Source organism: Caretta caretta, chromosome 2, assembly GCF_965140235.1.
Source record: "Caretta caretta isolate rCarCar2 chromosome 2, rCarCar1.hap1, whole genome shotgun sequence".
NCBI classification, from domain to species: Eukaryota; Metazoa; Chordata; order Testudines; family Cheloniidae; genus Caretta; species Caretta caretta.
Genome location: NC_134207.1, coordinates 104099162 through 104120972, shown reverse-complemented (window position 1 = coordinate 104120972; position 21811 = coordinate 104099162). Strand labels below are relative to the sequence as shown.

Below are 21811 nucleotides of genomic sequence, written 5' to 3'. Positions count from 1 at the left end.
CATTACTCTGGAAAGGCTTGCCAGATTGCAATGAATTCTGACCCCAGCCTTTCCCATCCCAGCAAGATCTCTACACTTGGGAGTTGAGCCAGAAGGGGCTAGCATAGAACTGGCTACACTGGCTTTATATCAGCTGAGGATTCCCCTTCACTAAATCTTTTACTGTCCATTGGGGATTTAGGCCATTATTTTCAGTATGGATGTTTACAAAATGTGATGTACCCTTTTTCTTTATGTTTATTTGCAAAAGTCGCATGCATCATCTCAAATCTAAGGCCAGATCTATACTTAAAATTTTGCTGGTGTAGTAATATCATCTATAATAATATCAGCATGATTTTAATGACATTTTTACAACACCCTACAATAGATGCATTTTTACCAACATAAAAGTGCTTTTGGTGATCTAGAGAATTTGTTTGTGGAACTAGTATAAACTGCATCAATAGGGGGCGTTTGCTAGTATAAGCTGGTTCGTCTCTAGGAGGGCTTGGCACTATACCTAGATGAGGCCACAGTTTAATGGAGATTGGTACCCCTGGGGAAGCCATCCCTGTAAATTTTCTTGGAAAGCAGATACAATTGGGAACTACTTCCCTTTAGTTCCTCTTTCTGTGTTCTCTTCTTCCTCTCCTCTTCAACATCCATCAGTTTGCCCTGCTACAGGAGATCAGTTGATTTGAGCCTTTCATGCCCACTGTTTTTGCACCTCAAAATGAGCTTTTCTGAAAACAGCACTTCCAGCCTGTAATTGGGGAGAGGTGCTGATTTTGATAGAGTAAAGAACATTTATAATTCTTATCTATTGCAGGCTCATCCCAATGGTTTCTAATCACCTCACCATGGTATTCCTCCCCTCCGCTTTCAGTTTTGACATCATCTTGATTTCCCTTGCTGCTTCTTCCCACTGATTCCACCTTTGTTTTGTTCTCTGGTTTTCTTTCACTTTCTCATCCCTGTTATTCTTCTGCTGGCTGCACCCTCTTAGGATTGTCAGCCATCCCAAATGACATGGCAGCTCTGATTTTAGTGGGCTGCTGACATGTTATATTATGCAAGGGCAGGTGGAAGAATGCAACAAATTCTTAAAATAGATGAGGGAAGAAATTTCTGCCTGTTGATGCAATATCATGGTAAACCACGAGGTCACTTTTTTTGTAACACAGGATAATTTTCTCCTCTGCTGCACTGAACTCTCACTCGTCCTTCCTCTTGCTCACCTCTTTTCCCTCTGTGTAGTCTTCTACTGTCCCACCACACTTTTTCTTCTCTTCTTCCTCCCTCATCCCAAATCTAAAACATAGCTTTCGTGCAAGGATAAACATAATGACAAAGTGGGCTTGCTGATTGACCCCTATTAGCCACTAAAAACACATCACTGCAGTGCCTCCTGCTGCAGAGATAGGTGTTACCATGGAAGTTGGAGACACTTCTGTGGCCAAGGTCAATGATGGGTCAGGAAGCATGTTCAAGCTTTATATAGATATTATATAGATTAAAACCTTAAGCACTTCTGCATGTAAGAGATTGTTTTCCCAAGGCAAGCTGGTAGGAGAAGGATTCCCTATGCCAGAGACTGAAGATGTTGCAGGTCTTCCTGGGATTATCTGATTTTTCATATTTTGCCTTATGGGGGAGAAATCAATAACATTTGAATTGGAAATCCCATACACTAGTAATATTAGCACACAGTTTTCCCCATCAAATTGAGTTTTTGTTCTTACAGTTTTTCTGCTTGTCTGTGCTCAGTTGTGGCCTTTGACTATACCCGGGTGGGTGAAGAGGTACACTGCATTCAGTTATTTATTTGGCATATGAAATCCAGGCAAGCCAAGCCACATTGTTCTTATCAATGCTGTTCAAGGCACTGTATTCAGTAAGGCACACATAATAGGAGTCTCTATAAGATAAGAGGCAGAGGGAATTGTTTTTTTCCCACCCCCTCCCACCTCTTTCAAGATGAACCTATGGATGCTTTTATTGCTGGGAGGGACTTCTTAATTTATTGTGCAGTTAATTCCTGATTTTTCAGCACAGTTCTGCTTTTGCGTTCTGTGTTTCTCATAATTATTGCCTTCTTCACTGGCTTGTTTATTTTTCCCAGTTGCGGTTCTGTGTCCGCCCATAAGCAAAAGAGTTCCTTCTGATGGGCTCTGGTTCTTTTGTGACATCTGCATATATGTGTGACAGTGCCTTTTATTTTATCATTTTTGCAGGAAAATAAGGTAATGTTATTTACCAGGACAGGAGGATTCTTTTGAATTTCCTCTGCTTTTCTGAAGAAGTTTGATGCCACTTCCCCCACTATGTAATCTGTTAACATTTTCTGTAGATTTCCTTTAGTCTCAGACAGATGTACAAGGTTACAGTTTCACCTGGGCTGAGACCTGGACTTACTTTTGGAGGGTACAAATTGCAACCACATTTTAAATCTGCATTTTGGTGTCTGTAAAATGAATTACATGCAGAAATCTGAGAAGAGTTACCTACTAACTAACCTGAGTTGTGGATGTTAATCACATAAGGGTGTAACCAGTGTCAGATTTGTACTCACAACTGAACTTTGGGTTCAAAAGCATAGTGAGTGAATGTTTTGCTGGCACAAAATAATGCCACCCTTTTGAAAATTTGACCCATAGTGTGGCTGGAATATGTCTAATTATAGGTCCATAAAATGCATGTTAGATATTTGTAGGTCAATCTATTTTAAAACAGCTGTGTTAAAGTAATATTAAAGATCTGGTATGAACTGACAAAGGAAAAAGAATTCACAGTCCAAGCTAACATTCTGTACTTAACTAATCCTTTTGTGTCTAGGTATTACAGCTCATATGGTATGGAAGATCTGAGACCCCAGCAACAGTTAGGGCATAACAGGATGAGCTGTCTCAGTAATGCTGCTGATTCAATACTGCTGATTTCTTCTCTTTTGGTTTAAATCAAATCCTTACCACCAAATGACATCCCTACCTACCTACTTGTAACACCCGTGGGCTTCAATGGGAATTGCGTGCATATAAAGGCAGAACTTTATTTTAAATAGAGTTTAAAGTACCGAATAGTTACATAACCCCCTATATTTTTAAATTAAAAGTACTCACTTAAAAATTATTCCATTGGGATCACTGGCTGAGGTCACGGAGTGCAAATGATAGAGGCACTTCAAGCTCCCTTCACATCATTTTTGCACTTTACCAGAGCAGCTTTCTCATATCCGGGCTGTAGCTCATTCAAGTGTAAAAAGAGGCTGCTTGCTGATGAGGTTGGAGTATATTTCCAGATACTGTAGTTTAAATGAACGATTATGCACCCAATTTGCCCGGACAATTACTGCTTATGCAGGCACATGCAGCAAATTAGCTATTTTCCCAAGCAATTGCCTACTTTGTATGGAGGAACATGCAAATGGATTATGCATTTTGCAATGCACATGCATGCTTAAATTGTCTGAATTGGGTACTTTTGTACATGCCAGAAAAATAGGCATGGTTTTGTAGGCAAGGAAGTGTGGACTCCTAGTCAGACAACTTTCTGCTCATATTCCCACATCAGTCATCATGGCTGTCCTGTACATTCTTTTCGTGTAGCTGCTCTGCTGGCAAAGCTGTTGTGGAAAACTTTCTATGGTCTTAGATGAAGTTTGATGTTACTATGGGGTTTTCTGTGTGTTTTTTGTTTGTTTGTTTGTTTGTTAAGTATGCACATTCACATTCATGCTCAGCGACTATTGTGATAACAGGCACCTTAGAAATATCAGAGAGAGAGAGAAAAGAGGGAGAGAGAGAGAATTTGGCTCATTCTCTAATTCTATAGATGAATTCATCTGGGTCAAAACCAATTTGCTAACTCACATCACTCCTAAATCAGGGCTTCTCAAACTTAAAAATATATTAAAAGATTGATAATGTTGTAGATTACCCAAACTCCTATTCTTGATCACACAGCCTTCTCCTGAGCCCATCACAACATACCTGTGGCAGCAATTGCTGTTGTTAACACAGAAGAGTATTGCCAGGAACAGATTTGTATTTAACTGCCTAACAACACAAGTGTTCTGTCCTTTTTGAATGTGTTGATCACAGTGATTGTCTTAATTCTTCATGACATTTTCCCCATCCCATCTATTCCAATCTTTTCTCTTACCCTTCTCCCTTGCCCATGTTTCTGCTCCTTCTCCCATGCATGCCTATATTGAAGGCAGATAGGCTGGCATCCCAGGGATCCAGACTCTTCTTTGTAATGAAAGTCTGGATGTTTGCAGAAAGTGGAGGAAGAGGAGCCAGCCCCTGTAGGAACAGTTCTCTGCAGCAAGTGCACTGTGGCCAATAGCTTGAGAATGAGTGTCCTAAACTGTTACTCGTATACCAAATTATTTTTAGATTATATCTTGTCTCTTAAATAAATAGTTAAGACTTGATGCCATTTAAAAGGCAGATTATTAGTTAAGAATGATCTACTTATAGACACATTCTTTAAACAAAATTGTATTTTGTTCATTAGGTACAGTACAAATCAATTCGGGGGAACACGGACCTCCTGTTTTTTTCGCTCTCTGTCACCAAGGCGAATCTTAAGATAGGTGTGTAATATATACATATATCAATCAATTTGCAACCATGCTAGATTGAAAGCAACATAGGCTGCAGTCTTCTGCCTCTCTACCGAACACATATAGCTTGGGCAACAGTAATGCAGGGCCACAATGCTGACCTGGACATTAGTGAGGAGTGGTTCATTCTTTAGAGCCCTTCAGTCCTAAGCATCTTTGCTGCCCCTTCTGACCACAAGTGGGTACCAAATGTGACTGTGGCTTTTGTGTTGTGGACACTTGTCTCCGAGGAACTGGGCCAAATCCACCAGTTAGTTTCAAACAGAAAACAAAGCTTGATCAGCATTAAACCAGATATATTTTTATTAGGCAGGCACTGACAATGTTTTTTTGGGGTGCACATGATTCAAAATAAGCCCTGGTGCTTGAGGAGTTCACAATCTGAAAGGCAGACATGTATCAGCTAACGATGCACTGGATGCCCAGAGGATAGCAATTTAGAAACTTTTAGGTATATCAGGGAGAGTATTTTGTATTGATGGGGGTTAAAGTTTTAAGGACTAATGTGAGAAGAGTGTTTTCAAGCAGGATTTGAATGAAGAGAGGATGGGAATCTGCTATTCTGAGATAGAGGGAGCATGAAGAAAAGAATGGGAGAAGGAAATAAAAGAAGTGATGGTACTGGTCTGTCCTTGGCAAAGCAAAGGGGATGAAATAGGACATGAGAGGTAGGCCAATGTGGCATTTTGCAGGCTCTACAAGATGGGGACAAGAATCTTAAGCTTGATTCCATACATCGGGGCCAGGGCAGAGGTTAAAACACAATATTGTGGTTTGAATGGCAGATGAGATAGCTTTTGAACCAGTCACACAGAAGTGGAAAACTTTGTATTATATTACAAATTGAATGTCCTGAGACGCTGCCGGGTACTACGGTTGACATGTTTCTGGCTACCAAAAGTATGGATATTTTAATATTAATCTATTTTTTTACTAAAAATGTATATTCAAAAGTGCAAACATCCTAGAATACAGAGATGACGGATGGCTCAGGGGACTGGTGATGTAATACACAGTTTTTCACTTCCAGGTCACCAGTGTGAATCCAGTCCAGGTCAGTAGTGACCAAAAGTTTTTACCATCTGATGGTTTTTGTGTGGCTTTCATGAAATGAGTTTGGTGGGCTCAGTCCAGTTCTTAGTAGATGCAGATAGCCACATCACTAAAAATCCCAATCCCACAGTTAGCACTCAGTGCATCTCTGTGAACAATCTCAGCACAGGGGCCTGACCCTCTCTATGAGCATGGAGACCAAACTCTTCTCTCACTACTGATACACTCTGTCTTCTGCACTTTTGGTTGGATAGTGTATGGAAGTCTGAAAAACTGCTGACTGTACTGTGCCTCTGTGGATAAACAGAAGACTTTAGAGCCATCAATCCAGCAATTCACCAGCATTGTTTTAAATAAGAAGCAGAATATAAGAATTCTGACACCTACTATAGGCATTGGAGTCACAAGCAAATACTTGTGATCACAGTTGAGAGAGATACTGCTGGTCACTATACAGGAAGATGAACTAAACTGATATACTGAGCAGTATCAAATATCCCAAAAAAGGAAGCATTGATTATGGGGCATCAGCTCATCTTTATCTTATCTGTCAGTAGTGAAACACACAAGGCTTGCCCTTTTGTAATGTAAACAGAAAATTATGCCTCCAATACAAACCCGAGCCATTAAAAAAAGCAGCTTTTATTCTTTCTCATAATGTTCCACAACATAAGGCAGTAGCACTGATGTGACTTCACAGCTGTTGCCAGGGGAAAGTAGGAATGTTGCCTGCCACATCTGGGGTGACATCTTTGAACAGGCTCTTAATCTGCAGTGCTGAGGTATGCTAAGCCTCTTTGCTTTTCTTTCCCAGTTCTCAAGTTAATGCTACTCCTGGAGAGCAATGCTGATTTCAAGTCAATGGGTAAGATGAAAGAACAATTAAGGACAGTGATACTCAGATGCATTGTGGAAAATATAAAGGCAGGACAATAGCCTAATTCCTTGATCAGTCCAGCAGAAGATTTACTTTGCCACACTTTAAAGTTGTAGGATCCCTGTTTCTTAAAACAAAAACAGGATTTTTAATCAGTGTGTATATGTGTGTGTGTGTGCATGTGCGTACATTTGTGAACTGAAGGACGTCTTAAAATAGTGGAAAATAAAAGGTATCCGTCTGCTATTGAATCAGTGTGTTTCTATTGGATCAAAGCCATTTTTTCTCTGTAGCTCTTCAGAAACAATTTGCAACTGTTGTTAGTCAGACATTACACAGAGAGATATCAGATAAAGAAATCAAAAACATTTAGAAAGTGAGAATGCCTTTTATGGAAATACCTGATTTCCAAGAATTGAAAGTCTTAGAAGCCAGAACTTCTTGGATATACTGCTAGAAGATTTTAAGGGGCAGATTCCAACCTCAGATGTGTATGCACAATTTCCCACTGATTTTGCAGTGTAGAGGTAGAATTTGGCCTTTTGAAAGCACAAGACAAGGCTAAGTTTTCAAATATGGGTACCTACGTAGGACTCCCAAACATTTGGATGCTCCAGGTAACATGGTGGTAGATAAAATGAGCATTTAGGTGGTTATTTTGAGCTAAATGCTCTAGTGTAGGACTAGGAGGTTGTATTAAGGTGCTAATGACTGAAAACTGGGGTACGCATTTCTAAAACAAATACTTTTTATATTGAGAAGAATATTTTCTGGTTCACTTTGAATGGGAGAGTCATCTTTAGCATTCAGTTATGAATTGTTGCAAGTTAAATCTGCAATAATAATTCACTCTGAGCTGAAATATACTGTAAGTAAGGCCCAACAGATATAGGAATTTTAGAAAAGGAAAAGTAACACACACACACACACACATTTTTCAAAAGTTTTCCCATTTTTTACCCTTAGTATGTATGTGTGACACTAATATTAAATGGGAGCCACTTGATGTACAAGTATTATTGAGAGAAATGATTGGTGAGAATTGTTTAAAAGAGTAGAGATGAATAGGATCTAAAACCCTAGACCTGAACACCTCTTAACTTTGAGGAAGTGCAGATCTGGATGCTTAATTTGTTGTATCTTAAAAAGATGTTCTAAAAAAAATCTTTCCTGCTCATTTAACTCAAAAAAGTCATTCTTCTTAAGGCAGAAATTCTTAAGGCATTAATCCTTAATGTATTCTAGTCATTGTGCCTGTTTTGGGGGCGGAGGGTGTGAGGAAGGGGAAAGGACATGGAGACAGACAAAGAGATTGGAAATTGAAAACAAGTCACTGAAAGTGTGTGATAAATCTTGGATTGTCAACAGGGGTCAAAAGATGTTTTAATGCACATGGACACATCCATGTATTTCATGAGCACTGTTCTAACCTGGTTATTTGGAGAGGAAACATAGTGCTATGAATGGAAGAAGTTTGGGGTTCTTTTCCCACTCTACTTCTGACTAGTTGTGTGACTTCGAGCAAGACTCCCATTGACTTCAGTGGCCTTTGGATAGGGTCTTTAGGTCTTGAGTGTAAGAAATGTTTCCACTGCCTTCAGTGATCTCCCAGCACATTTGAAAGCCAAGCTCTTAATCTCTCTGTGTCTCAGTGTCCCCATCTATAAAAGCACTGGGATCTATGGAGAAAAATGTGAAACATAATATTAATTTTAACCAGAGAATGAAAAATGTAGCTACCAAAATCACTGAATATTATTTTTGGTCCCTCAAGTGGAAATTCCAGTAGGTTCCATTAGACACCTTTAACTAGTCTCTATTGGGTTCTGCGGGCTTGAATTGGAAGACCAAAACAACGGTGGGAACCAGCAGAACATTAGATGTATTTGTTCTGTTCAAAAATCTAGCTGGCAACTGGAAGACATAGAAACCAACTGACATTTTTCAAGTGGATTTTCCACTAAAATTGAACGATGTTTAATTGTCATGCCAAACAATCAATACATAACATTTTTATGTGTATGGGATAGGAGAACTGCAGAGCAGGGGTTGGGAAAGGCTGCCCCAAAGACACAAATGGCTTTTGTTGGCTCTGTACCAGGCCAAATCCTAGCTCCAGTCCCAGTCTGTTTGTGATAGCTAACTGTGCATGTGACACACTGCCACTTTAAAAATCGGTGTACAGGTGCTGGTTTTGTAGGGACAAATTCTTTTCAATAATTACCCATATTCTTTTAAAGAAAAGATTCCCAGGAGTCCCTCAGATGATAACAGAGTAGAATGAATCACACAACAACAGCATTCCCCTCCCCACAAGCAGCCATTGAGGTGAGGTGAGTGAAAGCTGGCCTAGCCACAGGTAGCATGGAGCATTCTCTTGCCTGAAGTGTAGATGTCAGAATGAATATCTGTTTTTTTCCCCGCCCCTTTTTCAAACCATCATGCAATCCCAATGCTCTGTGCATGCTGGTTTGCCCAGCTATACCCTTTTATGCCTCTGATAATCAAAAATACAAAAGCTCTGTGCGCATTAGTTCTGCCTCCAAATTGTGCACATTCCCATTTTAAAAAAAAATAGATTCACAAATATCCTGACTGACAACAAACAAGCTGTTGAGCTACAAGCAAACGCAGGGAATTACACAGGCAAAAAAGAGACTAATATCCTAAAAAGATGTGGGGGTTTGAGTTTCAGAACATTGGTACCGCTATTACTAACACAGCCAATATAATTCCATCAGCCTCAGTGGTGTTACTCTCGATTTACACTGGTATAAAGGAGATTATAAATGAGATCAGAATCTGGCCCTTTGCTTTACACTTCCTCATCCAAATGTCTGTAGACATACTGTACATACGCACACACACACACACACTCCTTTGATGCTCAAGGTTTCAACTTTATTAGTTCTGTGTAACAGCCATGGCCAGTAAAGCAATAAATAGCAATGTTAAATATGAGCAAACTAAAGCTAACACAACATTTTATGCCTTCCCAGAAAGACAAACAAGCCTGGAAATGTTTCTGAAAGTGCAAGTGTAAACATGACTTCGACTCCAAATAGTCACAGCATTTGCAAATGGGTCCTTAGTGACCTTTTTCACTCCAGCATGAGATTAACCACATGAGCTAAATGGCACTAAATGTAGGGTGTTCTGAAACAGATATTAAGGTAATTTCCAGCATGTTGATTCTTTTCCAGTTGTCTAATTCTTCTTCTTTTCCTTCTCAGACAAAGAGGTGTAGGACAGAGGGACAGATTACATGCTTCTCAGACATACTTTATTGGGTGGGGATGGGGGGTGAGGGAGGGAATCGTTAAAGCTTTTTTTTTTATTTACACAAAGATTCTTATTTTCGCCTGGTCAAATCTCAAATCTCCCAATAGCTGAAGCCGGTGCTCCTGAGGATAATTGCCTAAGAAGTGGTAAGATCTCAGTAATGCAAGAAAATAAAAACTAAATAAATTAAATAATTTGGCAATGAATTTCCAAATTATGGTGTCAAATTTTGTGGTGGGTAGGTGAACCAGTATTTTTGAAATGTCATCTTTGCACTCCAACCTCTGAATGATCATTAAAAGAAACAAGGCCTTTAGCCCTTATAGTTGTAAAAATAACCTCCAAATTATGAACTGATGCCTGCCAGAGTGTGCAGACAGCCTGAAATAATAATGCTGAAATAATGACTATTCACCTCAATGTGCTGTTAACCCTGAAGCTTAATAATGACCATTTACATGTAAACTAGTTCACTACTGATCCAAGTATAATGCATGATTATTCATCATGGATCTCTGTCTCCATCTAATGGCTGGACCACGGAGAGGTTTATGGGTCTGTATAGTCTTTGAGGGAACAAGCCTTTTAATTCAGGCAGTTGAGGCTTGCTCTTTTAGATCCAAAGTCCAATCTGCGCTGCTGCTGAACAATCCAGGACATTGTGTTACATAAACATGCAAGAAATGAAAAATAATCAGCTGATGTCACTGCATACTGAACATAAAAGAACATAGAGGAACCACTAGACTGTATGATCCAATATCTCATTTTAACATCTCAGGTAGGTGGGTCTTGGCTTGTGGGCAGAAACACTCCCTCTTTTTCTCCAGTTCAACCCCTGCCTATGTGCACATGCATGTGAGAAAGCGAAAGAGAGATGTAGCCTTTTGCTACAATTAAAGGTATCCACATGGGCTAGCAGCAGTGGATTCCTGCCCCCAATCAAGAACTGCTCATTGGACCCATCACCCTCATCTCTCGGTCCATGGATTCCATGAAGTCCTCACTTCTGGACCTCTCTTTAATTCCCCTACCCTCACCAGGTACTAAAGGCTGCTGTGATTTCTGAGGCAGGCACCAGAGTTGGAAGTTGTAGAACTGCACAGAGTATGTGTTACTACCAGAGCCTTAAAACCTTTGACAAGTTGTCAATGTAACTCCTGGTATTATTCCCAAGGCCTACAAGGGAACATATATTAATCAAATAAAGATTGTGATCCTCCAGTGACAAGGCTTAAAAAACCCCAGTCTGTTTACAAATGTTCACAGCAAGGCCATTAACTGTTAGCGAGCAGAACAGAAGGCTGCCGTCTTACCTAAATCCCGGCTCAAATTTCAGTTAGCAATAAATAAGGCATTGTGAGTTATTTGCTTTTAACAATAAAGTAAATGTTACATTGTAGACTACCAAACCCTGAAGTGGGATGAGGGCTTGAAACAGCTATAATTCAGGAAGTGGGAGTTATCCAATGAAATAAAAACTAAAAAGATACTTTATCATGCATTTGTACTTAGAAACTGGTGAAACCAGTTGGAGAAAGTTCAGATAGCCACTTATATTGTTTGCATTTATCTGGGTATGTTTGTGCTATTTGTGCATCATTTACCAGATGCTGTCAGGTCAGGTAGGTGAACTCCCTTCAGAACCTAAGGCAACATCCTTGTAAGGGAGTAATGCTGATTCTGATAAAGGGACCAATGTTCATCTGAAGATGCCTTTTGCTCATCACTTGTCCTTATGGTGCCTGCTTTTTGCCACCATTGTTATGTCACCTTGCAGCCATTTGCGAACCATCTCGTGATTATAGTCCATTGAGTATAGATGCTCACCAGAATAAATACAATGGGATAGCATAGAAGGACAGAATTTGGCCCCATATCTTTAATACTGCTAATTAAAAAAAGAAAAATTAGATGCACAGGTGACTTGTGGGATGAATGCACTAAAGACTCTTGTGCAACATTACAAACATTACATTTCCACCAGGCCATGTGGTGTCCACTAGTGTTTTTTTGGTAATATGCTAAATCCAGTGCAGAAACAAAAAACGTGTCCATGGACAAGGAATGAAACAGGTGCATCTTGCAAGTGACACACATTAGTTCTTTGACAGTAAAATGTTTGGAACTGTGTTCTTTATGTCATGCTTTGTACTCTAGCAAGACCAACACACAGCAGACAAGGAATGATCAGCTTTTAGGACTTTTATATGCTCTCTGCATATTGTCTGCCAAGGATAAAAGAAAGTTAAGGAATCAGAGAAGTTAGTGATGGAAGAGAGCTATTAGGACTTCTGATCTTTTTCTTCTCTTTCCGTTGCAGGATGGTTCCCTACAGTATATTCTTGAGCAGGATGGTTCCCTACAGTATATTCTTGAAGACTTTGGACAATCTAGTTTTGGCTTCAGCCACTTGTCTTGGAGACTATTCCACAGTGAAATAAACTATCAGAAAATTTTCCAATATTACACAGCCTATAATATTTCCCCTTTTTGAAATTCATCCATTATACCTAGTAAGTTGAATCATCCTAAATAATACCTCTCAGTTGCTGTGTCTCCCACTCTCTCATCTGAACAAAATAAAACTCTTCCTTTTCCTTCCCTCAGCCTTCTACCTCATGAAGTATTGGAATACAGGAATTGCCATACTGGATCAGACCAGAGGGCCATCTAGTCCACTATGCCATCTCTGATAGTGGCCAACACTGGAAGGAAGGTATAAGAACACAGAGGGTTTGTGGCTGCTGCAGTAGGCAAATGTGGAACAATGTGCCCTCTACAATAGGTCTCATCCTAGTTTGTAATAGTTAAAGATTGGCTTAAACTCTCAAGCACAAGGTTTCACATTCCTTCTAGAATTTTTGTTAACAACAATTATAACTGTGGATGTTCCTGTTATCCATATAAATGTTCATTCCCTTTGGAACTTACTAAATTCTTCGACTCAATGACTTCCTATGGCAATGAGTTCCACAGTCTGATTATACATTGTTTGAAAAAAAGGTATTTCCTTTAATTAGTTTGAAATTTGCCACCTTTCAATTTCATTGAATGTCCTGTTGTTCTTGTGTTATGAGACAGGGAGAACAGAAGCTCCTGATGGGGAGAAATATGAGCTCTTCCCTCTTGGATTGGGGCCAAGAGTCTCATGCTGCCTTCCCAGCTCCTCTCAGCCATCAGCCTTCATCCTGGCTCTCATCTATTGTCTTATCCATTTCTTACTTACCTCTGGTCTAAAATCCTCACTGTTTTACCTTCCTTCTTCTGGTTCCTGCCCTGAAAAAGAGGTTGGGAACCAGAAGAGGAGTAGAATCATTGGACTGGAAGGGAAGTCTGCTAAGTCCAGTCCCTTGCACTCAAGGCAGGACGAAGTATTATCTAGACCATACCTGAGAGGTGTTTGTCTAGCCTGCTCTTAAAAATCTCTAATGCCAGAGATTCCACAGCCTCCCTAAGCACTTTATTCCAGTGCCTAACTACCCTGACAGGAAGTTTTTCCTAATGTCTAAACTAAATCACTCTTGCTGCAGTTGAAGCCCATTGCTTCTTGTCCCATCCTCAGAGGTTAAGAAAAACAAGTTTTCTCCCTCCTCCTTGTAACAAGCTTATGGTCATATCAGAATGCCAAAGGACAGTTGTTCCTGGCAAGAGGAGATGGGTCAGATCAGAAATGGCTCCAGCAGCCAAAAACCCTCTATCATACAGCACTCATTCGTGGCTCCCTAGTTCAGAACTGCCAATACGATGACAAGGGTCTCACCCCAAATTGATTCTCTTTAGCCTGTGACAAACCCCATGTGTTCCGGCAAAAAGTAAGGGATTTGGGCATGTATTTATTCTCCATGATCTCTCTCACTCCCAAAATCTTTTTGCTATATGCTATAAACAGAGATGGAGGCAGCACAACAAAGCAAACAAACATCTATTAAGGTGCATTTTATTGAAAATATTTATACTTTTCCCCAGTAAAAATATATTTAGTATAGAACTGCATAACAGTGTGCACCTTCTATTGTTTGAAGAGGAAACTAGGGTCCAAGGATAAAGACCTTTTAGGGTGCCGGAGGTTGTTCTTGTCAAAGAAGTTTTTTTAAATAGCCACCTTTTGGTCCATACCAATGGTGATAAAATTGGCCTTTGAAAGTATTTTATGAGTCCCAGGGAAATCATCTTCGGCAGTGATGACACTGTCCAGAATGGGGGTGCATTCCATAAAAAGCAGTGAAAACATTCCAACCTCCCTTCAGTTTGGTGGCTGCATTTTAACAAAAGGCTCCTTGGAACCCCCAAAAACCTTCTGTAGCACATCAGTGGGCTCTCCACTAAATCCTGGAAACTAGCCAGTCTCCAGGTGACAAGTACTGGGTAATAATAAGTTTCTTAATGATTAAAAACTCTCATACATCCTGCAAATACTTGACAGCGAAACCTGAAGGTAGTAGGGCAGGATTGTGCCATCCTGTCATAATTTTCTTTGCAAACTGGACAGGAATAGCTTACACAAGAACTGGCTTCTCTGTAGAAGACAATCTTTCAATTGAAAGTATATTTTGTGAGAAGTAAAGAAAAGTAGGGTATGTGTGAACAAACTGCTGTGGCAACAAAACACAACCACACAGCTCACGACAGTTTTCTCACACAAGTCTTCTTGTCGGCTTCTGACACAACATTGCAAATATGTACCAGACACCCTCTAATAAAGCCCTTCCTTTTAGGAAGCAACTCAAGTACGTGGACTGCTCTTCCTCAAAAATAAAGCTAGTTCCCCTCTCTGTCCCCTAATTTGACTCAGTCACTGGATATCTTGCTTCAAATTATCTTTTGGTAGCTGGGTAACTTCCATACTTTGGAGAGAAGAAATTGCAAAAAAAAAAAAAAAAAGGATTAAATACTATATCCATCAATAATCTATAATAGACTATACAAGATTATATTGGGTTTGAGGAAATGCCTTTTGAAACACTGACAAATTTAAGGCCTTAGTAAAAATTAAATCCTAGCATTGTTGCTGTTTCAGTTTGTGTGAGAACTTCCTGTTTTGTTTTGGCTGGTATGAGAGTGAGGGTGAACTGTTGATATTCCTGTTCTTCTGATAGACTATCACATGATATGTTTAAAAATAAGCTTGCCTCCTTTGTGTATGAGCAAGCCTTGGTGAACAATGTCTTGTATTGCAGCTATGTTTGTATTTGGCACAAAAAACAACCTGTTAAGGAGGTAGTGTGAAAAGAAAAGTGATTTTCATAAGCTTATTTCAAAACAGTATCCAGAAAGGATGTGGGAATCGATACAACATTGGTATCTGGTAAATAAAGTATCCTTTTAAAAATGGTATGATTGAGACTTTTCATAGTAGCTTTAAGAATAAGTGCTTCTAAGCTCATTTCAAACTGTATACCACTGTCAGGACTTTCAGTTGTGGCTCTAACACACACCATGCTGTTGTGCTACCCTTGGTTAAGCGAGACTTTGTCTTGAGTGCGCAATACTTGGAAACGGTGCCCTATATCTAATTTGTGTGACTACTGTAACCTCAGACTCTATGTCCTCACTTATATACCTATTGATCCCCTCCAGCCTTTTATTTAGATTGATAGATTTTTAAGGCCAGAAGGGACCATTATGATCCTTTTTGATGACCCCCTGCATTTCACCCAGTAATTCCTGCATCAAACCCATAATTTCTCACTGAGTCAGAGTGTTTCTTTTAGAACGGTACCCACACCTGATTTAAAAACTCCAAGTGATGGAAAATCCACCATGTCCCTAGGTAAATTGTTCCACTGTTAAAAATTTGCACATTATTTCTCGTCTGATTTTTTTTAGCTTCCATCTGTTAGATATTGTGATGCCTTTGTCTGTTAGATTAAGGAACCCTCTCTATCAGAAATCTTCCTGGCTGTGCAAATGACAGCTGCTAAAATGCTCTTCCTTGACGATTAATCAGACCACATCACTCTCCCTGCCTACCTTAGCAAACTGAAACCTCCCTTACCTTCATGGCATTTACAGCTTGGATCTCATTTCTTATGTCCCATCCCCATCCCTTCTACCAAATACACCATTCTCAGCATATCCTCTTGTGTGATCTCCTCCCACTCCTGGCTTGATGTCTTTTTCACGCTGCTGCTATGCATGGAACATACTCCCAATCTCAGTGTGGCAAGTCTTTATTCTCTCCTCACTATACTCTTTCCCTATAGTGTCACTTCTTCTGCAAGACCCACGAACGCTAATCCAATCAGCCTACTCCCCATTCTACCACAAAGAAACTTCTTGAACTAACTCCCAGACCTCAGTTTCTGAGAGCATCATCTCTCTTTTTTTTAAGACTAAGTTTCATGACACAGCAGCTGTCTCTGTGTGTGCCTTGTGCAGCACTGAGTGTAACATTGTAGCTGAACAAATAATAAATAAGAGTGTTTATGTCTATACAGTGTGTGTATGAACTGTACAGCCTATGTGTACATACCAGACAGTGTGTTGAAATAGTAGGTCAGATTCTGGCCCCTGCTTTGGCCACACAAAGCAACGAGAAAACTTTCAGGCTGCTTTAGCTCAGACCAGGGACTAGACTTGTCCCTTGTCAGCCCCAGGACCCAGAGATCACAAAGGTGGCATATAACCTCATGCCTCACAGCCCCGGTGCTGCCCACAACTCAGATGGAGCAGAAAATCTGGTCCAGTATTTGCGGGTAAAATTTTAGCTGCTGATCACTCAGAACACAAATGACAGAAAAGCTGAATCCAGTGAGACCTGGGAGGAACTAAAATTTGACTAAGCCAAAAAGCAAATGGAACATGTGACTTTCTCTCTCCTCATCACACAAATTGCCTCCTTAAGCACTTTCATACTGAGGGTTTTTTATATTTCTCTCTGTATACACTGAGGAAAAAAGTACATAGCCATTTTTACGAGAATGTTGACTGAGGGTGGTCACCATCTGTGCAAGCTGCCTGAAATTGTGACTTCCTCTTTGCCTTCTGCTCAGCCAAAGAGGAAACCTCACTTTACAGATAATCCAAGGAATATCAATCTCTTCCACCACCCTCCCCCAACCTCAAACGATTGGCATTTTCCAGTCAAAACAAGTTTATACCTTGCCTGACAGGGCTTCTGTAATGAAATAGATAGATATCCTGTTTAATGTTTGAGGAGGTGACAAGTTAGCACCAGCAGCTCTGGCATGCTTGTTTGGGTTATTGGAACAGAGAGGTCTGAAAGCTGTTGCTCTTTCAGAACAGAAAAGAATTGACCTCCAAACTTTTATCCACAGAATAAAGAATCTGCAACAAAATTTAGTCCTTTCCTGTCGAATCCCAGAGAAGGAATTTAGGCCTTGACTATACAAGACATCTTGCACTGGTTTAACTAAATATAATTTAATCAATCTAATTAAACCAGTGCAAACCTCAAATGTAAACATACTTAAATTGGTTAGCCTTTAAATCAGTTTAGCTTATATTGTTAAAATACTGAATTAAGCTAAACCAATTTAAGCAAAGGTTAAACTGGTTTAGGTGTGTAAATTAGAGGTCTGCAGCAATTTAACTAGATCCATTTATAGTTTTCTAACACAGACAAGGCCCTGTTATATCCTGCAGATCTCTCTATTACAGTGTGTTGTCTCTGCAAGGATGTTGCAGGTTTTTGTAAGGAAGGACTTGAATTTATTTTCACCTTTTTTTTGTTCTGCTAACTTCATGATGTCTTACACAGCTTTGAAAATAATGCCATCATCACTTCAGACTTTTGTGGTATCTTACATACACCCAAAAGTGCTTTACAACCATTGAACCTCACAATACCCCTAGAATGTAGGTAAGTGTGGTTATGCCCATTTTAAAGATGCATAAAATGAGAGTAAGCAACTTTCCCGACTTCACACAGCAAGTCAATGACAGAACAGGGAAAAGGTCCACTAGAATAAACTGCCTCCCAAGAAATTTTCACCAAGATTTCATTGAAGTTTGGGCCTTGAAAAGACAAATATAACAAGACAACATATGCAAATGACATTACATGAGAGCTGCTCAAAATGGGGAATTTTCGGGCGGGGGGGAGTAGAATGTTTTGAATTTTTTTTGGTAGAAAATAGTTCTGTCAAAATTTTGAAAATTCAAGGAATTTTGATCAACTCTAATGCACAAAGTTTTTGGGGATAGCCTCCATTAAAACAAAACAAACAGAAATATATTGTATTAAGGATTCCAAATGCTGCCATGAAATTATTGCAAGCTATTGTGTTTTAGGGCAAGGAGGCATTGCTATAAAATATTGTAATGTGTATGTACAGATACGCACACATACTTTGGAAGGCAAAGCCACAACATCTCACAGCTTAAAATCTTTGAGTCATGCCCTGCATCCCAGTGAAGTCAATGGAACAAAGATTTAATTTTTAAAGACCAAACAATGGCCTAGATTCATCCCTGTACTAGCCCCAGAACAGGACTGAGAGGAGATGATTTATGCATCTCCTGTTCTGGGGCTTTGGGGGCTGGTCTGGAGCATTGTGGAAGTTAGCATAGGCCTGGAACTGCTCTAATCTGTATTCCCCATTGTTATAGTCCCCATGGAGTTCATGGCAGAGAGATACAGGTCTGTCCCAGCAGTGCTTCCTCCCACCCCTGATGCACTGCCTGTCTCCTGTGACCTGTTTTCCTGCAGTCTCTGCTCTGTGTCTCGGGCTGCTGGGAACTGGCTCTGTGATGGAAGGGGTGTCTGGCCAGGGTGATTTCTTTGGGGGGAGGAGAGGAAGTGTGTGGCCTTTGTGGTGTGACTATGCTTGCACAAAGTGTCTGCAACACAGTTTTGAATTCACAAGCTTGGGCATCTGCGATAAGGCCATTGTCATCCCTTGTGGTAGGAATAGCAGATTACTGATGTGTCAGCTCTTGAATTTTCTTTAAACTTTCTTATGTGCCATTAAGAAGGAGATGGGTTCTCCGCTGAGACAAGTAATTCTCTTTTTTTATTTTCAATTTTTTTCTTCTAATTTTTGCTTAGCAGTTACCAACATAGGAAGCAGTATGATCTAGTGAACAGAGCACTGGACTGGGATGCTGGAGACCTGAGTTTTAGTCCTTAGAATCATAGAATCATAGAATATCAGGGTTGGAAGGGACCCCAGAGGTCATCTAGTCCAACCCCCTGCTCAAAGCAGGACCAATTCCCAGTTAAATCATCCCAGCCAGGGCTTTGTCAAGCCTGACCTTAAAAACCTCTAAGGAAGGAGATTCTACCACCTCCCTAGGTAACGCATTCCAGTGTTTCACCACCCTCTTAGTGAAAAAGTTTTTCCTAATATCCAATCTAAACCTCCCCCACTGCAACTTGAGACCATTACTCCTCGTTCTGTCATCTGCTACCATTGAGAACAGTCTAGAGCCATCCTCTTTGGAACCCCCTTTCAGGTAGTTGAAAGCAGCTATCAAATCCCCCCTCATTCTTCTCTTCTGCAGGCTAAACAATCCCAGCTCCCTCAGCCTCTCCTCATAACTCATGTGTTCCAGACCCCTAATCATTTTTGTTGCCCTTCGCTGGACTCTCTCCAATTTATCCACATCCTTCTTGAAGTGTGGGGCCCAAAACTGGACACAGTACTCCAGATGAGGCCTCACCAATGTCGAATAGAGGGGAACGATCACGTCCCTCGATCTGCTCGCTATGCCCCTACTTATACATCCCAAAATGCCATTGGCCTTCTTGGCAACAAGGGCACACTGCTGACTCATATCCAGCTTCTCGTCCACTGTCACCCCTAGGTCCTTTTCCGCAGAACTGCTGCCTAGCCATTCGGTCCCTAGTCTGTAGCTGTGCATTGGGTTCTTCCGTCCTAAGTGCAGGACCCTGCACTTATCCTTATTGAACCTCATCAGATTTCTTTTGGCCCAATCCTCCAATTTGTCTAGGTCTTTCTGTATCCTATCCCTCCCCTCCAGTGTATCTACCACTCCTCCCAGTTTAGTATCATCCGCAAATTTGCTGAGAGTGCAATCCACACCATCCTCCAGATCATTTATGAAGATATTGAACAAAACCGGCCCCAGGACTGACCCTTGGGGTACTCCACTTGATACCGGCTGCCAACTAGATATGGAGCCATTGATCACTACCCGTTGAGCCCGACAATCTAGCCAGCTTTCTACCCACCTTGTAGTGCATTCATTCAGCCCATACTTCCTTAACTTGCTGACAAGAAGACTGTGGGAGACCGTGTCAAAAGCTTTGCTAAAGTCAAGAAACAATACATCCACTGCTTTCCCTTCATCCACAGAACCAGTAATCTCATCATAAAAGGCGATTAGATTAGTCAGGCATGACCTTCCCTTGGTGAATCCATGCTGGCTGTTCCTGATCACTTTCCTCTCATGCAAGTGCTTCAGGATTGATTCTTTGAGGACCTGCTCCATGATTTTTCCAGGGACTGAGGTGAGGCTGACTGGCCTGTAGTTCCCAGGATCCTCCTTCTTCCCTTTTTTAAAGATTGGCACTACATTAGCCTTTTTCCAGTCATCCGGGACTTCCCCGGTTCGCCACGAGTTTTCAAAGATAATGGCCAATGGCTCTGCAATCACAGCTGCCAGTTCCTTCAGCACTCTCGGATGCAACTCGTCCGGCCCCATGGACTTGTGCACGTCCAGCTTTTCTAAATAGTCCCTAACCACCTCTATCTCCACAGAGGGCTGGCCATCTCTTCCCCATTTTGTGATGCCCAGCGTAGCAGTCTGGGAGCTGACCTTGTTAGTGAAAACAGAGGCAAAAAAAGCATTGAGTACATTAGCTTTTTCCACATCCTCTGTCACTAGTTTGCCTCCCTCATTCAGTAAGGGGCCCACACATTCCTTGGCTTTCTTCTTGTTGCCAACATACCTGAAGAAACCCTTCTTGTTACTCTTGACATCTCTGGCTAACTGCAGCTCCAGGTGCGATTTGGCCCTCCTGATAACATTCCTACATGCCAGAGCAATATTTTTATACTCTTCCCTGGTCATATGTCCAACCTTCCACTTCTTGTAAGCTTCTTTTTTATGTTTAAGATCCGCTAAGATTTCACCATTAAGCCAAGCTGGTCGCCTGCCATATTTACTATTCTTTCGACTCATCGGGATGGTTTGTCCCTGTAACCTCAACAGGGATTCCTTGAAATACAGCCAGCTCTCCTGGACTCTTGCTCCTTGCTCCTTGCTCCTTGCTCTGCCGGTGGCTTGCTTGGTGACCTTGAGCAAGTCACTTCGCCCCTCTGTAGCCCATTTTCTCCATCTGTAAAATGGTACTTAGCTCCTTTGTAAAGCACTTTGAGACCTAAGGATGAAGAACACTAGATAAGAGCTAGGTGTTGTTATGTTTTCAGTATTTAAAAAAATTTAGGTTTAAGATTCACAGGCTTAAACTATACAATAAGGTACTTGGAACAGGTGGGTGATACAGCATTTGTTGTCATCCTTATGTTCTCAACAGGTGTGAACATTTATGAAGAACTAGAAAACAAATGTGTGCACTGTAATTGCTCTCTTTCCAAGCCACCATAAGGTTTCCCTCAGTCATCTTGCTCATGGTAAACTACAACTCGAGCACTACTGTAATAATTCCTGTCACCCCTTTTGTGGAGCATGCATCTGTTTTGATTAGGGTTAATTAGAGGCTCTTCTCACCATAGGTAAGGCTTGTAGGGAGTGCCTGTACAAATGCTAGAAATCTAAATGCTAGGTAAACCATACAAATGCTAGAAATCTAAATGCTAGGTAAACCTGAGTGCTTGGAATTAAATGAGGATATTGATAAAATAGGCATCACAGAAACTTGGTGGAACAATGATAATCAATAGGACACAGTAATAGCAGGGTACAAAATATATAGGAATCACAGAGTATGTCTTGCTTGTAGGGAAGTAGCACTATATGTGATAGAGGCAGAGTCAAATATAGTAAAAATCTTAAATGAATCAAACTATCAATCAAAATAGATACTCCATGCTTAAATA

At 40.6% G+C, this 21811-nt stretch overlaps 1 long non-coding RNA gene across 1 annotated transcript in view; it reads left to right on the top strand.

Moving 5' to 3' along the window:
- The window catches only part of LOC125632235 (uncharacterized), a 95623-nt gene extending 80467 nt beyond the window's left edge, over nucleotides 1-15156 (top strand). Inside the window, exons 3-4 of the long non-coding RNA XR_007355237.2 lie at nucleotides 12145-12337; nucleotides 12432-15156. This is a non-coding gene — a long non-coding RNA (uncharacterized LOC125632235). The remainder of the gene's footprint in view (nucleotides 1-12144; nucleotides 12338-12431) is intronic.
- The last annotated feature ends 6655 nt before the right edge of the window (nucleotides 15157-21811 follow it).